The sequence below is a fragment of the Mustelus asterias genome, unplaced genomic scaffold (assembly GCF_964213995.1).
Source record: "Mustelus asterias unplaced genomic scaffold, sMusAst1.hap1.1 HAP1_SCAFFOLD_2130, whole genome shotgun sequence".
Lineage (NCBI taxonomy): Eukaryota > Metazoa > Chordata > Chondrichthyes > Carcharhiniformes > Triakidae > Mustelus > Mustelus asterias.
In genome coordinates, this window is record NW_027592075.1 from 43,486 (window position 1) to 64,015 (window position 20,530).

The 20,530-nt window shown below is 49.2% G+C and overlaps 1 long non-coding RNA gene across 1 annotated transcript in view; it reads left to right on the forward strand.

The window, feature by feature from the left end:
- Nucleotides 1-13,351, forward strand: part of LOC144489316 (uncharacterized) — a 48,077-nt gene extending 34,726 nt beyond the window's left edge. Inside the window, exon 3 of the long non-coding RNA XR_013496965.1 lies at nucleotides 13,296-13,351. This is a non-coding gene — a long non-coding RNA (uncharacterized LOC144489316). The remainder of the gene's footprint in view (nucleotides 1-13,295) is intronic.
- Nucleotides 13,352-20,530: the final 7,179 nt, after the last annotated feature.

Below are 20,530 nucleotides of genomic sequence, written 5' to 3' on the forward strand. Positions count from 1 at the left end.
CCTTGTCTGACCTACTGTGACTCCAGACACGCAGCAACGTGGCACTTAACTGCCTCTGAAATGGCCGAGTGAGAGAGTCAAGGGACAAGTAGGGGAGGGCAGCAAATGTTGGCCATGTGTCAGCAACACCCACATCCCCTCACAGAATCAAATAAAGAAATATAACTTAGGACCTGAAGCCAAATCAGAGGCTGAAGTTGGAGGAAATTCCTGCTGAAGCTTCTTGTCTCTAATATAAAATATAATTATTTACAGGTGTGTTCTTTGACATAAGTCGTTTTAGCAAACTGGGATCGTTTTTCCCTGCTTTGTTCGCTCATTCTGCGATTTAGATTAATCATAATTAACACTTCATTGCAGTGTTAATGTAAAGTTTATTTATTGGTGTCACAAGTAGGTTTACATTAACACTGCAATTAAGTTACTGTGAAAATCCCCAAGTCGCCACAGGCTGGCGTCTGTTGGGGTACACTGAGGGAGAATTTAGCATGGCCAATGCACCCTAACCAGCACGTCTTTCGGACTGTGGGAGGAAACCGGAGCACCCGGAGGAAACCCACGCAGACACGGGGAGAACGTGCAGACTCCGCACAGACAGTGACCTGAGGCCGGGAATCGAACCCGGGTCCCTGGTGCCGTGAGGCAGCAGTGTTAACCCACTGCGCCACCGTGCCTACTCGTGACACAATTGAATAAACTTTAAAACCTTGAACTCAGTAATGTTCTGCTTCCCTGGGAATGAAAACTGGTTCCAGACTTTGCTGTGTCAATTTATAACATGTTTTATTGCAGAGGCAGGTCCTGAGTGCAGTCGCCATGGAGATAGACTCCACTGCCTCCTCCTCGCTCCATTGGGACGGGTTTCGGATCATCTCAATAGTGCTTCCTTCAAAGGAATCTGGCGGAATTTCTATATTCAGTTGCATTTTGAAGCCTTGTCTCTTATCTGAGTTTTGTCCCTTTTTAGGAGGTTGTGGCAATTTGCAGGCAGTTAGGATCAGTTTAGTTAAAGTCCATCTCCATAAAAAAAATTATTTTCTATAATTAATCCAAGAGTCTGGGAATGGATCGCTGCATAATTATCAAATGGAAAACTGGGAGATGTGAAGTAATTAAACCTGGAGAGAGAGAGGGTTAGGAAATGTGTTACAGAGTCACAGAGCAATATAGCACAGAAACAGGCCCTTCGGCCCAACCAGTCCATGCCGACCATGGTGCCCTCCCAGCTGGTCCCAATTGCCCGCGTGTTGTTAAAACATTTGAGCAGAGGGACAGGTTCGGGTGTGTGGCAAACATACAGGGTAAAAAGAATATATTTGTATAGTGTGTCATAGCATCCCGACAGTGTATGAGGAGGCCATTTGGCCCATCAAGTCAGCACTGGTAACCATTCCAGAAATATGGGTGCAGGCTGGTCAGCTTACCCCAGGTTATAAGTTCTGCAGGAAGCATGTGGAATATGGCCAAAGGGGGGAGATTGATTGAGGATGAAACCATCTCAATGATGAGACAGGAAATAATAAGACCATAAAACATAGGAGCAGAATTAGGCCACTCGGCCCATTGAGTCTGCTCCACCATTCAGTCATGGCTGATATTTTTCTCATCCCCATTCTCCTGCCTTTTCCCCATAACCCCCGATCCCCTTATTAATCAAGAACCTATCTATCTCTGTCTTAAAGACACTCAATGACCCGGCCTCCACAGCCTTCTGAGGCAAAGAGTTCCACAGATTCACCACTCTCTGGCTGAAGAAATTCCTCCTCATCTCTGTTTTAAAGGATCGTCCCTTTAGCCTGAGGTTGTGCCCTCTGGTTCTAGTTTTTCCTACAAGTGGAAACATCCTCTCCATGTCCACTCTATCCAGGCCTCGCAGTATCCTGTAAGTTTCAATAAGATCCCCCCTCATCCTTCTAAACTCCAATGAGTGCAGACCCAGAGTCCTCAACCGTTCCTCATAATGAGTGGAAGATGTTAGTGGAGACTTTACGGCCAGAATTTTATGGACGTTCCCATTGGCGGGATTTTCCCGAGGCGTTCCCCGGTGATGGGGTGGGGCATACAACGGGAAACCCCATTGACGACAGTGGGACTAGAATGATCCTGCCCCCACACCCGGTGCTCCTTGGGTGGAATTAACAATGCAGTGGGATTTGTGTGTCTGCCCCCTGCTGGTACCTGCGAAGTGGAAACTTGTAGAAATGAAGGAATTAGACCATAAGACATAGGAGCAGAAGTGGACCATTCGGCCCATCGAGTCTGCTCCGCCATTCAATGAGGTCATGGCTGATCTGAAATGATGATCCTCAACTCCACTTTCCCGTCTTATCCCCATAACCCCCGATTCCCTTACTGATTAAACACTTGTCTGTCTCAGCCTTGAACAAGACAAGCGTATAGTAAAGGCAGAGAAATTTAACTTTCATGTAGATTCTTTAACAGACTTGCACGGGAAGTAGCCATTGCTGGCAAGGCCAACATTTGTTGCCCATCCCTAATTGCCTCTTGAGAGAATGGTGGTGAGCCGCCTTAGACCATAAGAACATAAGACGTAGGAGCAGAATTAGGCCACTCGGCCCATCAAGTCTACTGCACCATTCAATCATGGCTGATACTTTTCTCAATCCCATTCTCCTGCCTTTTCCCTTCTTGAATCCACCTGGGATCTGTAGTATGGTGCAACTGAGGAGCTTCCTCAGCCATTCCAGAGGCAGTTAAGAGTCACCCACATTGCTGTGGGTCTGGAGTCACACGTAGGCCAGGCCCAGGTAAGGTCGGCAGATTTCCTTCCCTAAAGGACATTAGTGAACCAGATGGGTTTTGCGACAATCAGTGATAATTTCATGGTCACCATCACTGAGACTAGCTTTCAAACCCAGATTCATTAATCACATTTAATTTCCACCAGTTGCCATGGAGGGATTTGAATCCTCGTCTACAGAGCATTAGCCTGGGCCTCTGAATTACTGTTCCATTGACGTTACCACTGAGTCAGCACATAAGACGGCACGGTGGTTAGCACCTGCTGCCTCACAGCACTAGGGACCCGGGTTCGATTCCGGCCTTGGGTCACTGTCTGTGTGGAGTCTGCACGTTCTCCCCGTGTCTCCGTGGGTTTCCTCCGGGTGCTCCGGTTTCCTCCCACAGTCCAAAGATGTGCAGGTTAGGTGGATTGGCCGTGCTAAATTGCCCCTTAGTGTTCCAAGCTGTATAGGTTGTGGGGGATTAGTGGGGTATATATGTGGGGTCGCGGGGCTGGGCCTTGGTACAAATCTCTGTCGGAGAGTCGGTGCAGACTCGATGGGCTGAATGGCCACCTTCTACAATGTTTCTGTTTCTGATTCTATCTCCCCATAACTTGAGATAAGATGTAATTTGAGATAATATAAGATTGAGCTAATGTGGCTGATGAGAATGGTACTAAGAGCAACAAGGGGGGACAAATCAAACATTAAGGGCTATAGGAGTGAGAATGAAGATAAACTTGCCAGGGCTGGAAAAAAAGCAAATCACAACAGGAGAGTGACTGGCCTGGAGCCATGTGAACTAAACCCTTGGAAACTGATAATGTGGATGAAACATAGAAACATAGAAGATAGGAGCAGGAGGAGGCCATTCGGCCCTTCGAGCCTGTTCCACCATTCATCACAATCATGGCTGATCATCCAACTCAACAATCCTGCTTTCTCCCCATAAAATCTTTGATCCCGTTCGCCCCCAAGTGCTATATCCAACCGCCTCTTGAATACGTTCAATGTTTTGGAGAAGATAAGGAAATGGGGGACATGTTGGATAATTGCTTTGCATCAGTATTTACTGTAGAGGAAGTGGGCAATTTTCCAATTCTCCCGAAGAAACTATTACTGAATCAGGACATTGACACAATTAGCTTAAGCAAGATGCCGATAATGAGGAAATTAATGGCACTAATTAGTGACAAATCCCCAAGGCCAGATAGCTTCCATCCCAGGGTCTGAAAGGTGGTAACTAATGTTCACTGATGTCCTTTAGGGAAGGATATCTGCCGTCCTTACCTGGTCTGGCTTACATGAAACTCCAGAGCCGCAGCAATGTTGGTGACTCTTAACTGCCCCTCTGGAAATGGCCGAGCAAGACACTCAGTTCAAGGGCAATTAGGCATGGGCAAAAATGTTTTTTTGAAAGTTTGTTTATTAGTGTCACAAGTAGGCTTATATTAACACTGCAATGAAGTTACCGGAGGAAACCCATGGGGAGAACGTGCAGACTCCGCACAGACAGTGACCCAAGGTCGGAATTGAACCCGGCTCCCTGGCACTGTGAGGCAGCAGTGCTAACCACTGTGCCACCCTGCCGCCCCAATGCTAGTCCAGCCTGATGAATTTTATTGAATATTTGATGAAATTACCAAGTTTATTTATTAGTCGCAAGTAAGCTCACATTAACACTGCAATGAAGTTACTACGAAAATCCTCCAGTTGCCACACTCCGGCGCCTGTTTGGGTACACTGAGGGAGAATTTAGCATGGCCAATGCACCTAACCAGCACGTCTTTTGGAATTTGGGAGGAAACCGGAGCACCCGGAGGAAACCCATGTAGACACGGGGAGAATGTCTGTGTGGAGTCTGCACAATGACCCAAGGCCGGAATTGAACCCGGGTCCCTGGCACTGTGAGGCAGCAGTGCTAACCACTGTGCCACCCTGCCGTGGTGAACAATGGATGGAATGTCTCTGGATGTTATTCATATGGACTTCCAGAAGGCATTCCATAAAGTCCCTTGTACTCAAGAACACAAGAAATAGAAGGAAGCAGGAGTAGGCCTTGTGGAACCTGATAGCCTATGGAATTGTGGGCAAATTATTGAGCAGGTTAGGAAGTAGCTGAATAGAAGGAGACAGAGAGTAGGGATAATGGACAAGTATATTCATTCACAGAATGTGACCAGTGGTGGTCTGTTTTTGGGCCTAACTACCCACAGCATTCACTAATGATGTAGATAATAAAATAGAAAGCCGTGCATCCAAGTTTGCCAATAACACAGAGAACGCAGAGAAACTGGGTGCTCCGGTTTCCTCCCACACTCCAAAGACGTGCGGCTTAGGTGGATTGGCCATGCTAAATTGCCCCTTAGTGCCCCAAGATGTGTAGGTTAGATGGATTGCCCATGTTAAATGTGTGGGGTTATGGGGATGGGACGGGAGAGAAGGCCTGGGTAAGATACTCTGCCAGAGAGAGTCGGTGCAGACTCGGTGGGCCGAATGGCCTCTTCTGCACTGTAGGGGCTCTATGAGAATAGCAGCACTGTAAGCTGTGTCGATGGAAGCATAACAAACAAAGAGATATTGATAGATGGAGTGAATGAGCAAAGCAGCGGCAAATGGATTTCAATGGACGAAAATGTGAGGTCATTCAGTTTGGATCTAAAAAGGAAAGGACAGTGAAATGTCTACACGGTGAAACAGCCAGAAACAATGGAGGTCCAACGAGTCTTGAGATGGGAATCTGGTTCACAGATCATTAAAATATCATGGCAGGTACAGAAAATAATCCACACACAAAGGGTGATGTAAGACTGGAACTCTCTTCCACAAAAGACAATTGATGCTAGAGTAGTTAATATTCAAACTAAGATTCATTAACCTCTGTTAGCCAGGGCTATCAAGGAATGTGCATAATGGAGGACGTGTTGCAAATCGGCCATGAACTCACTGAATGGTGGTTCAGGCTGAAGGGTCTATTCCTGTCCTTACATCCGGTGTTTTTTACTGTTCTCTACCTTTTATTTCTTCATTGCCTTTCTTCATTTTTCTTCCCCTCTCCACTCTTTCCCCCGACTTTATCCCCCTTCCCTTCCCTTTTCTCCCCCTTTGCTTCTCCTTTTCTAAATTTTACCCCTGTCCCATCCATTTCCACCCCCTCACCCCCGCTTCCAACATCTTCATTTTAGCTTCTTTGCCGTTTGGCCAATCACACCCCTTTTCTCTCTGCGGACAGCCATTAGCAGCCTTTTCCCCTGGTTTAACAAAGAATAAAGAAAATTACAGCACAGGAACAGGCCCTTCGGCCCTCCAAGCCTGCACTGACCATGCTGCCCGAAAACTGAACTAAAACCCTCTACCCTTCCGGGGACCATATCCCTCTATTCACTCCCCATTCATGTACTCGTCAAGGCACCCCTTAACAGTCAGTCAGTCAAAAGTTTCTGTGGCTATGACTCATCTTTCATTCCCTCGCCCTGCAGTATAAATATCTCCCCCTTTCTGTGCCTTTTATTTTTGACAAAGGGTCATCTGGACTCGAAACGTCAGCTCTTTTCTCTCCTTACAGATGCTGCCAGACCCGCTGAGATTTTCCAGCATTTTCTCTTTTGGGTTCCTGTGTAAAGCCCTTGTTACCTTGTAGTACTCCTTCCCGATCCTTTACAACAGTCCCGGTTGATTTCTCTAGCTGCGCCTTTCCTCTGGCCTCAATGAGTGGCGAACGGACTGGATGGGTCGAATGGCCTACTTTTGCTTCTATGCCTTCTGGTTAATAAAGCGCTCTGCCAGATGTGCTCATTGTCCAGTTCTCTGACCGAGAGGGAGACAATGTTGAACTTTGACCTGAGGGAAGACAGCACACATCTCTCCGGCCCAATGGGTTTATCTTTTGACCCATTCCCCATTTCCACTGCTCGGGATTTTTGGAGATTTTCCTGGGAAAACCTAAGCCTGATGAGAAGCAACGCTGAACATGTTAAAACAGAACCCAGTGTGAGATCAAGAGATCAGCGTGCCTGTAATTTGGCAGAGCTGTGGGCGTTTGGACATGAAGTGATTTGCGGTTGCCTCTTTTAAAAACTAGGTTTTAAAAAAACATCCAAGCAACATTATAATTTTAAACTTTATAAAGCAAAGTAAATAAGGGGGGGGGTGCGGAAGGGGGAGCAGAGCTCCTCGGATTTGATTCTGTTCTTATTCTTTCATGGGGTGTGGGCGTCACTGGCAAGGCCAGCATTTATTGCCCATCCTTGTGGGCAGCACGGTGGCACAGTGGTTAGCGCTGCTGCCTCACAGCGCCAGGGACCCGGGTTCGATTCCTGGCCTCGGGTCACTGTCTGTGTGGAGTTTGCACGTCCCCCCTGTGGGTTTCCTCCGGGTGCTCCGGTTTCCTCCCACAGTCCAAAGATGTGCGGGTTAGGTGGATTGGCCGTGCTAAATTGCCCCTTAGTGTCAGGGGGACCAGCTAGGGTAAATGCATGGGGTTATGGGGATAGGACCTGGGTGGGATTGTGGTCAGTGCAGAATCGATGGGCTGAATGGCCTCCTTCTGCACTGTAGGGATTCTATGATTCTACGATTCTAATTGCCCTTAACCTGAGTGGCTTGCTGGGCCGTTTCACAGGGGCATTTTAAGAGTCAACCACATTGCCGTGGGTCTGGAATTACGTGTAGGCCAGACCGGGTAAGGACGGCAGATTTCCTTCCCTAAAGGGACATGAGTGAACCAGATGGGTTTTTGCAGCAATTGATGGTAGTTGGCAAGGTCAGTATTCCTGAGACTAGCTTTCAATTCCAGATTGTCAAATATCATTTAAATTCCACCAGCTGCTGTGGTGGGATTGAACCCGTTTTCCCCAGAGGATTATTAATGCAGTGATGTTACCACGACCATCTCCCCCAAATAACTGTGGATGATTATTGTCAGTGTGGCAATCTGAGCAATGCTGGGTGGCAGTTCACCCCTTGCCTACTTGAACCCTTGGTCTGTGACCCGAGTGCCAACATTTGAACAGCACAGTTTTGTGCTGTTGCACATCTGATTTTTGGCACACATTTCCCCCGTTCCATACTTGGCGTACTGATCGCTAATTTAAGCACTTTTTAAATGTGTTCCAGTTGTAGCGTTTTATGGGTTTTGGGCATTTATTCCGTTGTTGGCAGCGGGCTGTGTTTAAAAATGAAAACCAGGAGTGACGTTAAGCCCATTGGTTAAGGATTGTGTTTCGATAGCTTAAACTAGAAACATCTATCGTCTCTGAAGGGTGGCTCTCTGTAAGGAACACTGGCAATAGGCAAATAAAGTTAAATCAGGTCAGAGTGTAATGAAGTAAGATAGAGTTAGAGAGCGGATCTGGGGAGAGAGCAGAGAGTGAGGCTGACAATGGACAGAGGAAATAAAAGGGCGAGACTGATTCTGATTTGATTTGATTTATTATTGTCACATATTGGGATACAGTGAAAAGTATTGTTTCTTGCGCGCTGTACAAAGCATACCGTTCATAGAGTACATTGGGGAGAAGGAAAGGAGAGGTTGCAGAATGTCGTGTTACAGTCATAGCTAGGGTGCAGAGAAAGATCAACTTAATGTGAGTTAGGTCCATTCAAAAGTCTGAAACCAGAAGAGAAAATGCTGGAAAATCTCAGCAGGTCTGGCAGCATCTGTAAGGAGAGAAAAGAGCTGACGTTTCCAGACGACCCTTTGTCAAAAGCTTTTGACAAAGGGTCGTCTGGACTCGAAACGTCAGCTCTTTTCTCTCCTTACAGATGCTGCCAGACCCGCTGAGATTTTCCAGCATTTTCTCTTTTGGTTTCAGATTCCAGCATCCGCAGTAATTTGCTTTTATCCATTCAAATGTCTGACGGCAGCAGGGAAGAAGTTGCTCTTTAATCGGTTGGTACGTGACCTCAGACTTTTGTACCTTTCCCCACGGAAGAAGGTGGAAGAGAGAATGTCCGGGGTGCGTGGGGGTCCTTGATTATGATGGCTGCTTTGCCGAGGCAGCGGGAAGTGTAGACAGAGTCAATGGATGGGAGGCTGGTTTGCGTGATGGATTGGGCTACATTCATGACCTTTTGTAGTTCCTTGCGGTCTTGGGCAGAGCAGGAGCCAGACCAAGCTGTGATACAACCAGAAAGGATGCTTTCTATGGTGCATCTGTAAAAGTTGGTGAGAGTCGTAGCTGACATGCCAAATTTCCTTAGTCTTCTGAGAAAGTAGAGGCGTTGGTGGGCTTTCTTAACTATAGTGTCGGCATGGGGGGACTAGGACAGGTTGTTGGTGATCTGGACACCTAAAAACGTGAAGCTCTCGACCGCTTCCACTTCTAGCCGAGCTGGGAGGATAAAAGAGCGAGAGATTGGTAGTATGCAGTAAATGTGGATAAATGTGAGGTTATTCACTTTGGTAACATAAACAGGAAGGCAGATTATTATCTGAATGGCTGTAAATTGGGAAAGGGGAGTGTGCAGCGGGACCTGGGTGTCCTTGTGCACCAGTCGCTGAAGGTAAGCATGCAGGTGCAGCAGGTGGTAAAGAAGGCAAATGGTATGTTGGCCTTCATTGCGAGAGGTTTTGAGTACAGGAGCAGGGATGTGTTGTTGCAATTATACAGGGTCTTGGCAAGGCCACACCTTGAGTATTGTGTGCAGTTTTGGTCTCCTTTTCTGAGGAAGGATGTTCTTGCTCTCGAGGGAGTGAAGCGAAGGCTTACCAGGCTGATTCCGGGGATGGCGGGACTGATGTATGAGGAGAGATTGAGTCGGTTAGAATTGTATGCACTGGAGTTCAAAAAAATGACAGGGGAGTCTCATAGAAACCTATAATATTCTAACAGGACTAGACAGGGTGGATGCAGGGAGGATGTTCCCGATGGTGGGGGGAGTCCAGAACCAGGGGTCACAGTCTGAGGATTCAGGGTAGATCATTTAGGACAGAGGTGAGGAGACATTTCTTCACCCAAAGAGTGGTGAGCCTGTGGAATTCATTACCACAGGAAGTAGTTGATGCCAAAACATTGAATGTATTCAAGAAGCTGTTAGACATAGCACTTGGGGTGAAGGGGATCAAAGATTTTGGGACAAGTGTGGGCACAGGTTGTTGAGTTGGATGATCAGATTACTGAATGAATGAATGGCAGAGCAGGTTTGAAGGCCAAATGGCCTATTCCTGCTCCGAGATTCTATGTTTCCTATTTTTCTGCTGATCAGCCACTATTGTCAGTGTTCATAGTAAATATTTTGATTTGTTTTTGAAGGATGGCTGTAAACATTGGTGTTACTTTGCTACAGTCAGTGATTACAGATTTCACACAGTGGCGTGGCAAACCTGTTTAAAGTTTTTTAAAAGTTTAAAGTTTACTTGTTAGTATAACAAGTAGGCTGCTGTGAAAATCCCCTTGTTGCCACACTCTGGTGCCTGTTCGGATACACTGAGGGAGAATTTAGCATGACCAAGACTGTGGGAGGAAACCGGAGCACCCGGAGGAAACCCACGCAGACACGGGGAGAATGTGCAAACTCCGCACAGACAGTGACCCAAGCTGGGAATTGAAACCGGGTCCCTGGCACTGTGAGGCAGCAGTGCTAACCACTGTGCCACCGTGCCGCCCTATTTCAGACACTCCATCGTGTAATGCACAACTCGGTTTTGCACCTGTCTGAAGTGCTCTCGGATGTACATCTACACCAATAAGCAGAACTTGACGAGTGAATTGACTTTAAGAGGAATGTGAGATCAGCCCCGGAACTGAACTGTTGTAGGTCACATCACTGAGGGAGCTGCCCACCTCACCCAGAGAACAATCATTGACTTTGTGCCAGGTGGACATTGCTGGGGATGGAGTTGTCTTTTTATTTGTTCACAGAACGTGGGCGTCACTGGCTGGGCCAGCATTTATTGCCCATCCCTGGTTTCCCTAGGGAAGGTGATGGTGAGCTGCCATCTTCAACCCCATATCCCTCTATACCCATATCCCTCTAAACCCATATCCCTCTAAATCCATATCCCTCTAAATCCATATCCCTCTAAACCCATATCCCTCTATACCCATATCCCTCTAAACCCATATCCCTCTAAACCCATATCCCTCTAAACCCATATCCCTCTAAACCCATATCCCTCTAAACCCATATCCCTCTAAACCCATATCCCTCTAAACCCATATCCCTCTAAACCCATATCCCTCTAAACCCATATCCCTCTAAACCCATATCCCTCTAAACCCATATCCCTCTAAACCCATATCCCTCTATACCCATATCCCTCTATACCATATCCCTCTATACCCATATCCCTCTAAACCCATATCCCTCTAAACCCATATCCCTCTAAACCCATATCCCTCTAAACCCATATCCCTCTAAACCCATATCCCTCTAAACCCATATCCCTCTAAATCCATATCCCTCTATACCCATATCCCTCTATACCCATATCCCTCTAAACCCATATCCCTCTATACCCAATTAAAATAATCCACATTGCTGTGGCTCTGGAGTCACATGTAGGCCAGACCGGGTAAGGACGGCAGATTTCCTTCCCTAAAGGACATTAATGAACCATCATTTCATTGTCACCACGACTGATACAAACCTTTTTTTAATTCCAAATTTTTTGATTGAATTTAAATTCTACCAGCTGCCATGGTGGGATTTGAACCTGAGGCCCCATAGCTGGCTAATCGAGTGCCATTACCGCTGTGTCCCCATCTCCCCCTGAGTATCAGTGAGTGGGCAATAAATGTTGGCCCAGCCAGCGACACCCAAGTCCTATGAAAGACTAAAAGAAAGAATCTCTGCTCACCCTGGGCTCTGGTTACTGTGTGGTGTGCCATTCTCTAACCGGGAATCGAACCCAGGCCACAGTAGCAAGCGCACTGACTCCTAACCACTAGGCCACCAGCGAAACTAGTTTAGCCTGGTATTTCCTAACCATCTCCTGTCCAAGTACTAACCAACCTCAAGTGGCACGGTGGCACAGTGGTTAGCACTGCTGCTTCAGTGCCAGGGACCCGGGTTCAATTCTGGCCTCAGGTCACTGTTTGTGTGGAGTTTGCACATTCTCCCCGTGTCTGCGTGGGTTTGCTCCGGTTTCCTCCCACAGTCCAAAGATGTGCAGGTTAGGCTGATTGGCGGTGCTAAATTCTCCCTTAGTGTCAGGGGGATTAGCAGGGTAAATATGTGGGGTTATGGGAACAGGGCCTGGGTGGGATTGTGGTCGGTACAGGCTCGATGGGCCAAATGGCCTCCTTTTGCACTAGGGATTCTATGAGGACTCTATGGTTCTAACCACCGTGCCGCCGGTTAAACCGAGGCTTTACCTGACACAATTTTTTAAAGCCATCTCGGCCTTTTGGCTCAGGTGAAGCATTAGATGAAGCCCGGGAGGGAGTGCAATGCCTCATCCTGTCAGCTTGGATCATGTCTGTCCCTTTCGTGGGGACGAATTGGATTCAGTTTGAATTGGGTTTTTTTTGGTTGGAATAAACGTACCGAAAGGTACCAAAAAAAAAAATTCCCTGGCTTTTGACAACAAGTGCACCCCTCACCCCCTGGACAGATTTCTCCGTGTTGAACATAACTGTGCAGCGAGTGTTTCGAAAGATTAACCTCTGCTCCAGCAAGAATGACTCAACGCAGCTGGGGTACGAGGATTTGATATTTTATCACATAGAAACATAGAAGATAGGAGCAGGAGGAGGCCATTCGGCCCTTCGAGCCTGCTCCGCCATTCATCACGATCATGGCTGATCATCCAACTCAATAGCCTAATCCTGCTTTCTCCCCATAACCTTAGATCCCATTCGCCCCAAGTGCTATATCCAGCCGCCTCTTGAATACATTCAATGTTTTGGCATCAACTACTTCCTGTGGTAATGAATTCCACAGGCTCACCACTCTTTGGGTGAAGAAATGTCTCCTCACCTCCGTCCTAAATGGTCTACCCCGAATCCTCAGGCTGTGACCCCTGGTTCTGGACTCCCCCACCATCGGGAACATCCTCCCTGCATCTACCCTGTCTCGTCCTGTTAGAATTTTATAAGTCTCTATGAGATCCCCCCTCATTCGTCTGAACTCCAGCGAAAGCAATCCTAACCTAATCAAAATAAAAGCAAATTACTGCGGATGCTGGAATCTGAAACCAAAAGAGAAAATGCTGGAAATTCTCAGCAGGTCTGGCAGCATCTGTAAGGAGAGAAAAGAGCTGACGTTTCGAGTCCAGATAACCCTTTGTCAAAGCTGCCTAACCTAGCCAATCTCTCCTCATACATCAGTCCCGCCATCCCCAGAATCAGCCTGGTAAATCTTCACTGCACTCCCTCGAGAGCAAGAACATCCTTCCTCAGAAGTGGAGGCCACGTGGTTTGGGAATAGAAAATTAGAGGATATTCTAAACGCCGACATAAAAGTTTACAGATTGCAGAGCTTTAATTTGGGATAATCGCAGTCTCTGTGAACTCTGTCATCTATTTTAGGACTTCCGTAAACCTCTGATGTTCAATTATTATTAAAATGTTTAAACGACATTGACGAGGAGTCTGTCCTTTATTTCAGGAGTGAAGCAGGATTGAAACAGGTCTGTGGGAACGTTAAAAATCAACGCAGACTTGGTAAGGATTCGCATTATTTTATTTCAATTCTAATGTTACTGATAGATGTTGCTGTGATAACCAATTGTACGCAATGTTCGGGTTTCTGTTCTTCCAGTGTGGTCGATTTGAGAGCAAGGGATTCTCCTTGTAAATTCCACGGAAATTCTATTTTCATGCAGAGTTTTATCTGGTTTATTTTTCTGGTTATCGTGTGAAGAACTCGCCTCTCGGGAAACACCTTCTGTCTGGCACAGATTTGGGATGAACTTGTTTAACATTTCTTGCTTGTATCGACTGTGAGATTTCAAGCGTTTGCACCTTGTATTCTGATCATTTGATCTTCGGGGTCCATTCATATACGGGCCGGCACAGTGGTTAGCACTGCTGCCTCACAGCGCCAGGGACCCGGGTTCAATTCCCGGTTTGGGGTGACTGTCTGTGTGGAGTTGGCACATTCTCCCCGTGTCTGCGTGGGTTTCCGCCGGGTGCTCCGGTTTCCTCCCACAGTCCAAAGACATGTGGGTTAGGTGGATTGGCCATGCTACAATTGCCCCTTAGTGTCAGGGGGAATTACGGGGTTACGGGAATAGGGCCTGGGTGGGATTGTGGTCGGTGCAGACTCGATGGGGTGAATGGCCTCCTTCTGCACTGTAGGGATTCGATGATATCCCTGAGTGTGATCTTAAGTGTTTGTATCTTATACCTGACTGCGTACCTTGTATCCCTTGTATGTGTGATTTCCAATCAAAGACCTTGGGCCACCGTGCTGCCCCATGTGACAATAATAAATTAAATCAAATCAAATCATGAATATGGTGATGGAACAAAAAAGGAAAGAAGAATGTCTAGACTGGAATGGTGATGGGAAACCTGGGCTAATGAGTGAGCCGCATGATTGGTCCTCCTTCACCTCAGTCGGCCACAAGATTGAAATCGTGCTTGTTCACTCACCGTGACCCCGTGAATAAAATTAAATACATTTAATACACGCCGAATATTTCATAACGTCAGCGAGAAGGCCATCGCTCACTTTAATATACATGGTTGCTATGGAGTCAGCAGGATGGTCACTATGGAGATGGGGGGCAGGAAGGTTGCAATGGGGAGGGACAGCACGTTGCCGAGCAGAGGAGCGGGAGGTTGCTATGGAGTCAGCGGGATGGTCTCTATGGGGAAGGGCAGGAGGTTGCCAAGCGGAGAGATGGGAGGTTGCTATGGGGAGGGCAGAGGGTGCTCCAGTTTCCTCCCACAGTCCGAAAGACGTGCTGGTTAGGGTGCATTGGCCGTGCTAAATTCTCAGACAGCATCTGAGCTTTGATTCAGTTTCAGAGCTTGGAAAAGCACGGAGGAATTCAGGAGGACATAGACCAATAGAATAGGCAGATTCTCACACACAAGTAGGGGAGGAGGGAGAGAGGAAAGGTAAAGTTTATTTATTAGTGTCACAAGTAAGGCTTACTGTAACACTGCAATGAAGTTACTGTGAAAATCTCCCAGTCGCCACACTCCGGCGCCTGTTCGGGTAACACTGAGGGAGAATTTAGCACGGCCAATGCACCCTAACCAGCACGTCCTTTGGACTGTGGGAGGAAACTGGAGCACCCTCTGCCCTCCCCATAGCAACCTCCCATCTCTCCGCTTGGCAACCTCCTGCCCTTCCCCATAGAGACCATCCCGCTGACTCCATAGCAACCTCCTGCTCCTCTGCTCGGCAACGTGCTGTCCCTCCCCATTGCAACCTTCCTGCCCCCCACCCCCATAGTGACCATCCTGCTGACTCCATCGCAACCCCCCCCCACTGGCCCCATAGCGACTGTCCTGCCCCCTCCCCCTCCCCTTAGCAACCCTCCCGCCCTCTGCCAACGTGTAATCTTTGGTCCATCTTCCCATCTTTGCAATGACCCAACATGCAGGCGGTTTAGACTTAAGGACACTCACTCTAATTACCAAGAGCGCTGCTAAAAACAAACTGGAATTCGCTTTTGGGAAAACAGTCAGATTCCTCCCTAAATCAACAAGAATCGACGTTTGCGAGTGTCTCAGTAGTGGATGTGTTTACTCCTGTTCCAGCCCAGTATCCCTCCAAACCTCCTGGCAGCAGGCAGTACAGGATTGGGAAAGGACGCTGGTATGTGTTGGGCAGTCGCAAAGACAAACATGGTTATTGTTCTGTTTGCCAGCAGCTTATTGAGAAAAATCTGATATTAAAACAACCTCAAAAATAATTCACCTCGGTCTGGGACAGCTGCCATGGAAGAACATCTTCTATTTCCTTTCCCGTCTGGATCCAAGCCAAGGCCTCTGAGGGAATGTAAATATTCCAACTCGCTGTGCCAAGGGTTCTGAGAGCTCCTAGTTTTACCACGAGATTAATGGCTTTTGCAGTGATTTTCTTTTTTAAAGGAACGTGTTCCGAGTATTGAAGTGTTGGGCTAACTCTCTAGAAAGAGGGAAAAGGCAGAAACCTGATATCCACAGTATAATTAAACTGGGATTAATGGTCCTGACAGTTCAAGATCCCTAATCCCTGAGGAATTCAGTCAGCAGTGCCAAGCTCATTACATTGGCACAAGAGCAGAAAGCTGTGGCAATGGGTGACTGATCTCCACATTCAGGCAATGTTTGCCCGAGGAGCATCAATAAAGCTCTCACAAACAGGGAAACCGCTCCACTGGCCCACAAGAAGATGGTGGTGGTTGTTGGAGGCCAATCACCTCAGTCCCAGGACATCAGGCAGGCGTTTCGTAGTGGCCTAGGCCCAGCCATCTTCATCTGCTCCATGAACAGCCTTCCCTCCATCATAGGGTCAGCAGTGTGTTGTCTGCGGCTCTTTTGCGATCAGGTTCCATCGCCATTCCTTGACCTCGGAGCAACTTAGAGCCAGACCCAGAAAACATCTAGACTTGGGCTGGCAGTTAACCAGAGTCACGGCTGGGACCTGATAATCTCCAACAAGAAAGGAACCCAACCATCTTAAACAACCTCACAGTCCCAAGATAAGAAACTTAACCGGAACAGCCACATCCACGATCCAGAGCAAGACAAAATCAAACTCCGCTTCTGACACCAGCCCCAGCTAATCCCTCCACTCTATCCCTCCACTCCCTCCCTCCACTATCTCTCTATCCCTCCGCTATCCCTCCACTATCCCTCTATCTCTCCACTATCCCTCTACTATCCCTCTATTCCTCCACTCTCTCCCTCCACTATTCCTCTATCCCTCCACTACCTCTCTATCCCTCCACTACCTCTCTATCCCTCCACTATCCCTCTATGCCTCCACTCTATCCCTCCATGATCCCTCTATCCCTCCACTACCTCTCTATCCCTCCACTATCCCTCTATCCCTCCACTCTATCCCTCCACGATCCCTCTATCCCTCAACTCTATCCCTCCACTATTCCTCTATCCCTCCACTCTATCCCTCCACTCTATCCCTCCACTCTATCCCTCCACTCTATCCCTCCACTCTATCCCTCCACTCTATCCCTCCACTCTATCCCTCCACTCTATCCCTCCACTCTATCCCTCCACTCTATCCCTCCACTCTATCCCTCCACTCTATCCCTCCACTCTATCCCTCCACTCTATCCCTCCACTCTATCCCTCCACTCTATCCCTCCACTCTATCCCTCCACTCTATCCCTCCACTCTATCCCTCCACTCTATCCCTCCACTCTATCCCTCCACTCTATCCCTCCACTCTATCCCTCCACTCTATCCCTCCACTCTATCCCTCCACTATTCCTCTATCCCTCTACTTTCCCTCTATCCCTTTGCTATCCCTCTATCCCTCCTCTATCCCGCCACTATTTCCTCCACGATCCTGCTATCCCTCCACTCTATCCCTCCACGATCCCTCTATCTCTCCACTCTATCCCTCCACTATCTCTCTATCCCTCCACTATCTCTCTATCCCTCCACTATCTCTCTATCCCTCCACTATCTCTCTATCCCTCCACTATCTCTCTATCCCTCCACTATCTCTCTATCCCTCCACTATCCCTCTATCCCTTCACCTCTATCCCTCCACTCTATCCCTCCACTCTATCCCTCCACTCTATCCCTCCACTCTATCCCTCCACTCTATCCCTCCACTCTATCCCTCCACTCTATCCCTCCACTCTATCCCTCCACTCTATCCCTCCACTCTATCCCTCCACTCTATCCCTCCACTCTATCCCTCCACTCTATCCCTCCACTCTATCCCTCCACTCTATCCCTCCACTCTATCCCTCCACTCTATCCCTCCACTCTATCCCTCCACTCTATCCCTCCACTCTATCCCTCCACTCTATCCCTGCACTATTCCTTTATCCCTCTATCCCTCCACTATTCCTTTATCCCTCTATCCCTTCACTCTATCCCTCTATCCCTTCACTCTATCCCTCTATCCCTTCACTCTATCCCTCTATCCCTTCACTCTATCCCTCTATCCCTTCACTCTATCCCTCTATCCCTTCACTCTATCCCTCTATCCCTTCACTCTATCCCTCTATCCCTTCACTCTATCCCTCTATCCCTTCACTCTATCCCTCTATCCCTTCACTCTATCCCTCTGCTATTCCTCTATCCCTCTGCTATTCCTCTATCCCTCCACTCTCCCTCTATCCCTCCACTAAAAACAAGGCTGCTGTCAGGGACTTTGCTCAACACGGACAGGGGGAGGCTGTACCTCGTGTACATACTGAGGGGGGGGGGGCGACTCTGTGTACACACTGGGGGCACCTCTTGTATGTACACACTGGGGGAGGGGAGTGACTCTGGTGTGTACACACTGGGGGAGGGGAGTGGTTCTGGTGTGTACACACTGGGGGAGGGGAGTGGGTTCTGGTGTGTACACACTGGGGGAGGGGAGTGACTCTGGTGTGTACACACTGGGGGAGGGGAGTGACTCTGGTGTGTACACACTGGGGGAGGGGAGTGACTGGTGTGTACACACTGGGGGAGGGGAGTGGTTCTGGTGTGTACACACTGGGGGAGGGGAGTGACTGGTGTGTACACACTGGGGGAGGGGAGTGGGTTCTGGTGTGTACACACTGGGGGAGGGGAGTGACTGGTGTGTACACACTGGGGGAGGGGAGTGGGTTCTGGTGTGTACACACTGGGGGAGGGGAGTGGGTTCTGGTGTGTACACACTGGGGGAGGGGAGTGGGTTCTGGTGTGTACACACTGGGGGAGGGGAGTGGGTTCTGGTGTGTACATGCTGTGGGGGAGGGGAGTGACTCTGGTGTGTACACACTGGGGGAGGGGAGTGGGTTCTGGTGTGTACATGCTGTGGGGGAGGGGAGTGACTCTGGTGTGTACACACTGGGGGAGGGGAGTGACTCTGGTGTGTACACACTGGGGGAGGGGAGTGACTGGTGTGTACACACTGGGGGAGGGGAGTGGGTTCTGGTGTGTACACACTGGGGGAGGGGAGTGGGTTCTGGTGTGTACACACTGGGGGAGGGGAGAGGATCTGGTGTGTACACACTGGGGGAGGGGAGTGACTGGTGTGTACACACTGGGGGAGGGGAGTGGGTTCTGGTGTGTACACACTGGGGGAGGGGAGTGGGTTCTGGTGTGTACACACTGGGGGAGGGGAGTGACTGGTGTGTACACACTGGGGGAGGGGAGTGGTTCTGGTGTGTACACACGGGGAGGGGAGTGGTTCTGGTGTGTACACACTGGGGGAGGGGAGTGACTGGTGTGTACACACTGGGGGAGGGGAGTGGGTTCTGGTGTGTACACACTGGGGGAGGGGAGTGGGTTCTGGTGTGTACACACTGGGGGAGGGGAGTGACTCTGGTGTGTACACACTGGGGGAGGGGAGTGGGTTCTGGTGTGTACACACTGGGGGAGGGGAGTGACTGGTGTGTACACACTGGGGGAGGGGAGTGGGTTCTGGTGTGTACACACTGGGGGAGGGGAGTGGTTCTGGTGTGTACACACTGGGGGAGGGGAGTGGGTTCTGGTGTGTACACACTGGGGGAGGGGAGTGACTCTGGTGTGTACACACTGGGGGAGGGGAGTGGGTTCTGGTGTGTACATGCTGTGGGGGAGGGGAGTGGGTTCTGGTGTGTACATGCTGTGGGGGAGGGGAGTGGGTTCTGGTGTGTACACACTGGGGGAGGGGAGTGGTTCTGGTGTGTACATGCAGTGGGGGAGGGGAGTGACTCTGGTGTGTACACACTGGGGGAGGGGAGTGGTTCTGTGTGTACACACTGGGGGAGGGGAGTGGGTTCTGGTGTGTACACACTGGGGGAGGGGAGTGACTGGTGTGTACACACTGGGGGAGGGGAGTGGTTCTGGTGTGTGTACACTGGGGGAGGGGAGTGACTGGTGTGTACACACTGGGGGAGTGGAGTGACTGGTGTGTACACACTGGGGGAGGGGAAGTGGGTTCTGGTGTGTACACACTGGGGGAGGGGAGTGGTTCTGGTGTGTACACACTGGGGGAGGGGAGTGGTTCTGGTGTGTACACACTGGGGGAGGGGAGTGACTGGTGTGTACACACTGGGGGAGGGGAGTGGGTTCTGGTGTGTACACACTGGGGGAGGGGAGTGACTCTGGTGTGTACACACTGGGGGAGGGGAGTGGGTTCTGGTGTGTACACACGGGGGAGGGGAGTGACTGGTGTGTACACACTGGGGAGGGTAGTGACTGGTGTGTACACACTGGGGGAGGGGGAGTGGGTTCTGGTGTGTACACACTGGGGGAGGGGAGTGACTGGTGTGTACACACTGGGGGAGGGGAGTGGGTTCTGGTGTGTACACACTGGGGGAGGGGAGTGACTGGTGTGTACACACTGGGGGAGGGGAGTGGGTTCTGGTGTGTACACCACTGGGGGAGGGGAGTGACTGGTGTGTACACACTGGGGGAGGGGAGTGGGTTCTGGTGTGTACACACTGGGGGAGGGGAGTGACTGGTGTGTACACACTGGGGGAGGGGAGTGGTTCTGGTGTGTACATGCTGTGGGGGAGACTTTATACACCAATCATCTCTTTATAATACCTTTAAAACAGAAATTAAACATTCCCATTTGATCCCAGGCATTAATTCTGAAATTCTGCTTGTTTGATTTTTCCTCTCTGAAAAATACAATCTAATTTTCTCCAAAGGAACTGACGAGATTGGGCCTGACTTTCTGATTTGAAATCATCCCACATTCAGGCAGCGGCGTTGTTCAGCTTTGCCGGGCTTTGTTTGTGTTCC